The 10672-nt window shown below is 32.9% G+C and overlaps 1 protein-coding gene across 17 annotated transcripts in view; it reads left to right on the top strand.

The window, feature by feature from the left end:
- Positions 1-10672, top strand: part of PCDH15 (protocadherin related 15) — a 634897-nt gene that overhangs the window by 376426 nt on the left and 247799 nt on the right. The window lies entirely within an intron of this gene.

Raw genomic sequence — 10672 nt, 5'->3', positions numbered from 1 at the left:
TTAACAACCACAGATTATCCTAAGTTGTCTACTTCCTTAACATCAGAAAGACTGTTTATTTCACTTATCCTCTATTACTTATATCTTTGTACTAGTGTTGATAGAGACATTCAACTGTGTACGTAAGTTTTCCAAGTGTAAATTAAATTCATTCTCTGGTGAATCTTTCTACCTAGCTTGTGAATTTTAGCTTGCGTGTTCAAATAATGTTTCTATCCTAGAGATCAATATCTACTTAAGTTTCACTTTTATCTAACTGCATAAGTAAAGTGAAATTTCTTATTACATCATAGAGCTGAGGCAGAGATTAAATATTTAATGTAATGCACTTTAATTGATATTACCATATTATTTCCTCAACTTTCCCAGCAAAAACAGCTTTTCCCCATATTTCATATTTTTTCCATTACCACAGTAGTCATTAGAGACTAATTCTCAGACACTTCTGGGTTTCATCTGGTGTGACAGCATAACCCTACACCATCCCATAGGTATAAACTTTCACTAGCAAAAGCTTCTGGGTGTCATTGTAGCACACCAGCCATTTATCTTGCATGAGACAATACATTGTTGATCCTTAAGCTGTCCAAACTTCACTAAAGGTACCATAGAGAAGATAAATTTGTTTTCTAGTTCATAGAACTATTACTGTGAGTGAACTTCGATGATGCCCATACTTACAAGTGACATCTTGCTTTAGATTAACCGTAGTTTCCACAAATATTCCCCTCTGACTGGATCCTCCAGTAGAGTCAACCACGGCCCTTTAAATCCATCAGATTCCATCATAATCATGGTTGTTAGCAAGTCATTCCTGAGTAATACCAGTTTACTGAAAAAGAATATTCCCTAATTTGCTTATTTGGGTTACCAAATTTGCCTTAAAACCATCTCTAATTGATTCAACAAACCAACTCCAAGTTTTCAAATTCCCGAATGTCTCTTAGTTCTTTGTCCAGTGTTGATTAAGCTGACACAAGAACCATATCATATGCACACAGCATACTTTAATTGCATTCAGTGTGCTGTGCGCATAAGAAAGTAGTGTGTCTCTCAGAGAATTGTAGATTGCACATATTTAACTTCTAGGTGAAGTTTATTACACCTGAGAGAAGCAGTTAAGAGGGTTATGCTCTTGCTCTCAAATGTTCTTTCAAAAGAAAATATAAAAGTGTTTTTTCTCGAAATCTTTGTGTGCTCCTCATTTCATATTCCACAATTTCACCTTGTTTTCTATTTATTACTTTTCTTAGCACAGATTCAGGCTTGTAGGGTAGAATTTGCTGAATCTATTTTACTTTACATACGAGGATCTGATTCTTCCTTGCTTGCCAGAGCTTTCTTCTTTGTCCATTTAAAGAAGGAAGGAGATTTAAAAATGTGGCATGAAGTGGAATAAAGTTTATAGTCAAGTCTCTGAAATTAGAGGAAGATATAAAGGTTTAAAATAAAAAGACAGAAACAAATACCCAAGATCTAAACTTTGGAAAATGCATAGAAAAAGGGAAGAACAGAGAAAAATGAATCAACTAATTAAACAATATATGAACAATTAGCCTAAATAATATCCTATTAATGTAGTTACAAAGGTAAAATGGATAATGATTAAAAAGATCATATGTGTGGGTAAAATTTTCTTTGTAATTTTTGAGAGTTTTACTGAGGCATAATTTACGTTTCTTTATATACGTTACAATATGCATTTCAATGATTTTTCGTAAATTCTGACAGTTATGAATTAATTAACACAGTTTAGTCCTATACATTTCCATCACCCCAAAATTCTTCTCATGCCTGCTTGCAGTCGACACTCACTCTCATCTCCAGCTCCAGGCAACCATTGCTCTGATTTCTGTTTCCAAAAATTTGTGTTGTCTAGGAATTTTAAAAATATGGAATCATATAGCATATAGTTTCCCTTTTTATTTTGCTTTTTTACATTGTGCCATTGTTTGTGCTTTTTACATAGCACAATGTTTATGTGGCTCATCTATACTGTAGCATACATCAAGACTGTATTTCTGTTTCTTTGAATTACTGAGTAGTATTGCATTGTATAAAAACACCACATTTTGCTTCTCCACTCACCAGTTGATGGACATTTGAGCTATTTCCAGTTTTGGAGAACATGAATAATATGACTATGAATATTCTGTACAAGTCTCTTTATGGACAAATATTTTTATTGCTGTTGGTTATTTATGGATACCTAGGAGTAGAATTGCTAGGTCGTATGGTAAGTACATACTTTTTTTTTTTTTTTTAAAAACTGCCAAATTTTTTCCATAGTAGCTATACCATTTTACACATCTACCACATCCTCATGACACTTTCTTTATTAAAGCCATTATAGCAAGTGCCTAGTAGTATATCATTACGGTTTTAATTTAATTTGCATTTTCCTAACAACTAATTATGTGACGATACCTTCATGTGCTTATTAACCATATATAGATCTTCTTTGGTGAAATGTCTATTCAAATCTTTCACCCATTTTTAAAGTTTGCATTATTTGTCTTCTTAGTATATCTAAGAAACTTTTGCCAACCTAAGTTAAAATATTTTCTTCTATATTATCTTTTGCTAGTTTCATAGTTTTAGCTTTCACATTTAGTTCTGTAATTCATTTTGAGCTACTTTTATATATGCTGTGGGGTAAAGGTTTTAGTTAATTTTTATTTTCACTGTAGTCTCTCCTTATCCATAGTTTTGCTTTCCATAATTTCAGTTACTTTTATTCAAGTAGTAAATGGAAAATCCCAGAAATCAACACTTCTTACATTTTAAACTGTGCTCTGGTCTGAGTAATGTAACAAAATCTCACATTGTCCTGCTCCATCTAGCCTGGGAAGTGAATTATCCTTACTGTCCAGAGTCTCCATGTTGTATATGCTACCTGCCTGTGAGTGACTTAGAGGCCTTCTCTTTACCACTCTACTGTGGCAGTATGGCAAAGCTCACATTCAAGTAACCATTATTTTACTTAATAATGGTCCCAAAGAACAAGAGTAGTGATGCTGGCAATTCAGATATGTCAAAGAGAAGCTGTAAAGTGCCTCCTTTAAGTGAAAAGGTGAAAGTTCTTGGCTTAATAAGCAAAGAAAAAAAGTCATGGTGAGTTTGCTAAGATTTACAGTTAATAACAAATCTTCTATCCATGAAATTATGAAGAAAGAGAAAGAAAATCACACTCATTTTGCTGTCATACCTCAAACTGCAAGTTACGGCCACACTGCATAAGTGCCTAATTAAGATGGAAAAGGCATTAAATTTGTGAGTGGAATACAGAAACAGAAATATGTTCCAATTGATGGCAATTGGGTTTGGTACTACCTGTAGTTTCAGACATCCGCTGGGGGTCTTGGAATGTATCCTTCATGGAGAAGGGGACTTGCTGTATTTATTTTTTGCATATGGATATACAATTTTCCCATGAGCAGTTATTGTAAAAAACTGTCTTTTCTCCCATTGAATTATCTTGACATCTTTGTTGAAAATCAGTTAGCCATAAATATAAAGGGTTATATTCAGACTTATGTTCCATTAATCTGTATGTCCACCTTATGACAAAATCACTTTGTTCTGACTACTATAGGTTGAGTATCTTTATCTGAACTACTTGGTACAAAAAGTGTTTTGGATTTCAGATTTTTGGAATTTTGGAATATTTGTATAAACAAAAATAAAATATCTTGGGAATAGGACCAAAGTTTAAACATAAAATTTATTTATGTTTTATTTACACCTTATACACAAAGACTGAAAGTAATTATAGTCAAAAGTTTTAATAATTTTGTGTATGAAACAAATTTTGACTGCATTTTGCAGCCATCACATAGCGGGTGTTGGATTTTCCAGTTGTGGCATCTTGTTGGCACTCAAAAACTTTCAGATTTTGGAGCATTTCGGATTTCGGATTAGCAATGTTCAATCTGTAGTAAGTTTTGAAATCAGATAATATACATCTTTCTTTATCACTTTCCTTTTCTAAAAGTACTGTGGCTATTCTATGTCCCTTATGTTTCCATATAAATTTTAGGATGAACTTGACAAGTCCTATTAAAAAAGCCTGATGGCATTTTGATAGGGCTTACATTGAATCTATAAATCAAATCAATTATGGAGAATTTCCTTCTTAACTAAATCATGTCTTTCAGTCAATAAACATGAATTTTTTTTAACATACTTTCAAATTTCTCTTGGCAATGTTGTAGATTTTGGTGTACAAGTCTTGCACTACTTCTTTCTTTAAATTTATTGCTAGCTATTTTTTATCATTTTGATGCTGCTGAAATTGATTTTATTTTTGGACTGTGCCATGGTATTACATAGTACAATAGATTTTGTTTAATGTGTTAGTCATGTTTTAGTTCTAATTGTTTCTTGTAGTTCCCTTAGTGTTAATATTTTCTACATAGACAATGATCATGTCTTCTACAAATAAAGGTAGGTTTACTTGTTCTTTTCCAATCTGATGCCATTTTGTTAATTTGTTCCTTTAATGTGCTTTATTGCACTGACTGGAGCATTCAGTATGGTGTTGAATAGAGTGATGAGAATATCCTTTTCTTGTTCCTGATCTTAGGGAGAAAGCATTCAGCCTTTGGCCATTAAGTGTAATGCTAGCTGTAGATTTGTTTATAGATGCTTTTTATCAGGTTGAGGAAGTTCCCTTTAGTTCCTAGCTTGAGAGTTTTTATCATAAATGGATATTGAGTTTTGTCAATTGCTTTTTCTGTATTTATTGACATTATCATATAGTTCTCTATTTTATTGATATGACATATTATGTAAATTGATTGAATATCTTTATTTTACCTTTAATAGAATGATAGTTTTGCTGGATAAAATACTCATATATTGGTTGACAGGTGGTTGTTTTTTTCCCCAGTACTTTGAGTATATTATGCCTGTGCATCCTGGCTTCTATTGTTTGTGATAAGAAGTCTGCCATGAATCATATGCTGTTTCCTTTATTCTTAATGATTTCAGGATATTCTTTTTGTGTTTCATCAATTTGACTCTGATGTATCTAGGTGTGTGTCCCTTTTTGTGTTAGTACTATATGAGATATTTGAATTCATTGATCTTGACAGAGACTCTCTCCTTGACCAAACCGTACAATCCTCTAAATGCCAACATCATCTTATTCCTATTGATCATTATTGTTAGGCTCCTCTGACCCTCTTTTCAACTAGACCTCATCCTTGGGCCTTATCTTTGGTCTGTGCAACCTTGTTTTAGCAAGAATTCTGTTAAATCAGATTAGAAAGAATATGCCACCCTTGATATCTGATCAAATTTCTCCTCTTTCTCACTTGATGTCTCCAGATCTCTAAATAGGGTTTTTAACAATTTTGCTTAGATTTTCCCTTATTTTTTGAAGAAAGGATTATCTACCTATTGAAGTCACCATAGTTGGAAGTCCTGCCTCCAATCCACCCCTCTTTGCTATTTTAAAAGAATAATTTCAGTCAGGTGGTGCCAAATGTATAGTATAATGAAGGGGCAAAATTTGAAAATAAGGAGTGCAATGATGAAGTGGAAGGGAAGCAAATAAAATAAATTCAATAAACACACTGTATTATCAGGGGAAAAATTATGAATTTTTTAAATCAAATAATCTAAATTAAAATTGTCACACATCAATTATAAGTTATGGATTACAATTTGTTTTGTAGATGGAAAATACCGTAAGTTTTTATGTCACTTCTATGCAAATGTATTCACTTTATGATGCTAAATTTTATAATATGCAGTAACCTCTATAACTAATAAAAATTATTAGACAGTAATGTGTTGGTGTACTAATTCTTCCTTCGTTGAATTAAAATAATCAAAGGACCTACTGTCTGAAAAAAAATAGAATATCACAAATTGTTTAACATAAAAGTAGTTCTGCCACCTGTTATACAGGCTTGAATGACAGTGTTTCTTATAGTTTCAAAAGTGTATTAACAAAAGAATAAATTTATCATATTAAATGCTAAATACAAAATGAAAGGAATCAGCATGGAATTGTAGGAAACAGAAGTGAATGTCTAGAAACACAGTGCAATCTTTTTTCTACTGTGGCTAAAAATTAAACAAGGCTCAAGACATCATCTGAGATTCTGGAAAGGGCAGAAGGTGCCTCCTCAATGAATATTTCTTAAAGAAATCCCTACCCCGGAACTATCTCTCACTGTTTAGACTCTCTAGGTGAAATACAATGAAAGTTAGAATACAAAGAAATCCGTTAGTAATAAACTATCTCCCCATAATAAAACAGCACTAGATTGAAACAAATATTTAGGTGATGAGGTCTCTAGAATAGAATGGTTTTGATCATGGAGAATCCCAGATTTGTGTTTGTATAAATCAGGAAGTCCTTTTCATAACAGCAGAAGGCACTGATATAAATGTAGCCCATGTGTACAATAGAAAACAAGATGGTTTCATTTTTTATTGTTTGATTAATATTTATGCTGTTGATCAAAATCTTTCTGCCTCCAAATCTATTTTGTCATCTAAGTCAGGTGTGAAATGTTTCATTCCATATATTGGAGACCAGCAGAGTTCAATCATAATTTTTATTATGCATAAGACCCATTAAAAGGATTCACCTCTACTCTTTTGTGACCTTCTTATCTAAAGTCATAACACTGTTCTAAGCTTTTCCTGCCCTCAAAACAAAATATAAAACAACAAAGAAGGAAAAAAGTACAGAGACTACTAAACATATTAAATACCAAATGTAAGTTTATCCTTTCATTATTTAGTTTTCTGATGCAATGATTTTCAAACTGCTATCACAGCTCACAAAACCCTTCTACATTTTGCCTCTATTTGTTTCTGCAACATCATCACATCCTAGATTTTTCCCAGTTCGTCATGGGATGCAGTACTTCCCTTAGAGTGTACAGTACTTCATTCCCTTGATCTCAGGGTCCTCACACAGGCCCTTCTCTTTTCCAAGAGCTGTTCTTAATCCATATTCTTCTGTCATGTTCTAATCTTTCAGATCCCATCTTAAATGCAACCTATGTCAAAGGACTGTAATATTTATTCTGTCACCCACTCATTGTTCCCTGTGTTCATTTTTAATAGTGCTTGTCACAACTTGTCAATATGGATTTACTTTTTGTCAGTAAAAATCTCCCTCATCTCACAGTAAATTAAAAAAAAATGTAGAGCCCAAATTTATTTACCAGGTTTAACTTACACTTAGCCCTTAGTACATTGCCTGGAAGTACTGAAGATGCTCATTAATTATTTTGAAAGTTTTTTTCCCAGAAGATTATTTTCCCTAAGTCAAGTTTAGAATTTTATTCTGTTTTTATGATTACAACCAAGCAGTCTCACACAGCTTACTTCTATAACTCTGCTCTTGTGGAAAGAAGGCAGTATTTTCTAGTCTTTTGTAAACTCAGATTTACATGTTTTTGCATACTATCAACATAGAGTTCACTTTCCAAATTTAACTTCATTGTAAAAAGAACCAAACTTGAGCTTTCAAAATCTTATATAGTTCCAAATATCACAAAATTTGTAAGTGGCTCCTTTTTTTTTTTTTTTTTTTGTCTGCTTGGTTTGAATCATCAATCTGGATAATAAAGAAATTTAAAAAGATATTCTAAAAACTATGTACTTTAAAAAGTGCTTAATGTTAAAATTTAGATTATTGCTTTATTTAAAAGTCCAACAATTATTACAGGGAAACATTTACTTGTTATTTACCTATATTTTTATTACTCATTAAATAGCTCATTCTGATTTCTACACAAGGACAAGCCTACCACTTTCATAGCAAGATCTTTGTCCATTTTAATGAATAATCATATATTAGTCAAAGACTATTTGATGTATTAGTGATCACGTGGTACCACATACCAAAATTTCAAGCATAATGATCCAAGAACAATAGTCTTAAAGCAAACCAAGAAGAGTAGTTAATCATAAAATGCGTTTTCTATAATATTTGGGATTCTTATGATTAAGAGCCATAACTTGAAATTAAGTTAACTTTTTAAAAAATATATAAATTTTTATATATCACGAAAGTTCAGTGGTATATTTGGATTCAGATGACAATAGAAATCTTGTCATCAATGATATTCTGTCTGTATTTCCTGGCACTGTCTTCTTCTATGTAGGTCTCTGTCTCAGGTAGACTCAATGCAGATAAGAAAACCAGCAGAAACACTGCATGTAAATGTATTAGTTTAACCCTCAAGGAAATAAGAGCCACTCTTCCAAGTAGTTGTAGGAGTCACCCTGAGTATACCAACTTGAATCTTGCCAATTCTGGAACCAAAGAGTGTCCACATCTGAGTCTCACTGCTATCACTCGAGCTAGGTTTCAGCCCCACCCAAACATGAACTGTGAAAGGGATGTGGCTCCCCAAAGGAAAATGAAGGGCTTTTACAGGCAAGAGCCCAGGATGCCCAGGAGGCAAAAACACCAATGGGTCAACACACTTATTCATTATCAATTAAGCCACAACTTCTTTCTAGTGAAAATGTATTTATTCTTAGAAAATCCTATGTGTACACTACATTATTGTAGTTTATAGTCTTGGGATTATTTTTGTATCAACTATGTCTTACATTCTATGCCTGTGTCATTTTTAAGACTATAATTTGAATGTTTATGTTCCACATATATAATTCAATATTCTTTACATTTTTCATTTTATATAAAGCTATATTTCTCATTTTCTAAGAACCAGGAAAGGGAGAGTGAAAACAAAAGTAAACTGCAGCCAGAAATAAATAGGGAACAGAAAGGGCAAATCAGATTGTTTTGTTTTGTTTTGTTTTTGAGTGGGGGAGGGTAGGAGATGGCAGGGGACATTTGGAAAATAAGCATGTTGAAATATGAGGGGAAGGGATTATGGAAGGGTAAGACTAGACTTTGTGAAAAGAACTGTAATGCATCATGGAAAAGAAATATATTAATATAAACAGTAGCCCAGTGTTTCTTACTATTTAGATATCACGACTTTTAATCAACAATTAAAACCCATAGATTTAATTTTACTCTCATCTGAAATTTGTAAGCAACACTTTGCCTTTGAAAACCCTGTAAATCAACCCTTCCTCCATGCCCTTTCAGGAAGATTTAGGCAGATTTTGTCAGATTTCCCCCCTAAATTAGGAATGAGCTTCATCTACCTCCAATTCGTAAGACGCCGGTCACTGGTCACAGAGTCATTAAGCTGTAATTGAATTAAAATCCCACTATAGTTTAGCTGCAAAATCAGCACCTACAGCTCTTCTCTGCATCATATAATATACTTCAGGAGGGGCCACTTACTGCATAGTATCATTGAGGTTTAATAAATGCCTTGAGTTTTCAGGGTCTTGCATCGAAGGCATTATTATTGATTGGCTATTCAGAGTCAGCATCTCAGCTCCCTTTTCTAATTTTGGATCACCAATCATTTCTTCCAAATATTTTTGTTAGCATATGTGTAAACAAAGTTATGTTGATTCCTAACCTACTACTTTATTATTTAGTACTAAAAGTCTGAAAAACAGTGTAAAACTGTTTAACCTAAACATAGAATTCATTTTTGCCTTATTTGTTAAACTTTCTACCCCCTAGTAGCTTCTGTGTAGGTAGTTGTGGTCCCTCAATATGTTAGCTTATCTGTGGTTGACTGGCTCTGTGGTTTTGGGGTGTTTCTGTCTCCTGTGCTTTGCAGCACTGTTTGGTATTTACAGCACCTCCCACGTGGGTGCCTTTCTCAATTTAATTATCATTCGACTTATCCTCCCTTCCAGCGTCATTTATGAAAATGTTAAATAAGACCAGCCATAATACCTAGATCCCTGAAGCAGACTCCTTAACACCTCTTCTTAGCTTGATGCATTGCCATTTATCATTAAATTCCTTTAGCCAATTTATGTCTCAGAATAATGTTAATATTGAATCCAATTTGAGCTAAATTTTAATTAAGAATTCCTGAGACATTTTGTTTAAATGATTTACTATAATCAAAATTGATATCTCCTCTGCTACCCCTATCTTCTAATTTTCTAATTTTAACCACACACAAGAGAGAATGAGTTTGTCTGGCTTGACTAGTTCTCCATAAATATACATCATTCATTTTGACTGTTTCTGCAAATAGTTTTCTTCTCCTTTGCCTTTAGGAGTATGCCTGTCATGCTCATATAAGTCCCAGAATCATTTCATGAAATGCCTTTCCTTCTGGCAGCCACATCTGTCCACCCTCAAATACCCAATCTCAGGACTTAGCTGCATCAATGCCAGTCTCTCAAATTTCCTTTTTTCTTCTCAATTATTTCTGCTGCTGCTATTTCTGTGCACATTATCATTCTAAATGTAGAATATTTATTTCTATAATAAAAGTAGAAATAGAATATGCATAATATAAGTCCTTGAGCATGGCAGGGTGTATAAAGTACTTTGTTTACATTTCTTGGGGCCACCTTTCTGTCTTTCATCCATCACTTTTGGAATGATAAAAACAGAAACTACTGGGAATGTATATATTATAAAATTTGCCACTATATTTTTACTTTTCTTCCCCTTTAAGTAAATTTATATTTATCAGGAAGTCAAGGAGACTTCTTTAATATAATAAATCACTATTACGTTAATGCTGCTTTATGAAATTAATGAATTAGTCTCTTTTTACATATAATAATCCATATATAGTCT

Source organism: Lemur catta, chromosome 14 (assembly GCF_020740605.2).
Source record: "Lemur catta isolate mLemCat1 chromosome 14, mLemCat1.pri, whole genome shotgun sequence".
Taxonomy (NCBI): Eukaryota; Metazoa; Chordata; class Mammalia; order Primates; family Lemuridae; genus Lemur; species Lemur catta.
The sequence above is the reverse complement of the archived record's forward strand: the minus strand, read 5'-3'. Positions and strand labels throughout refer to the sequence as shown.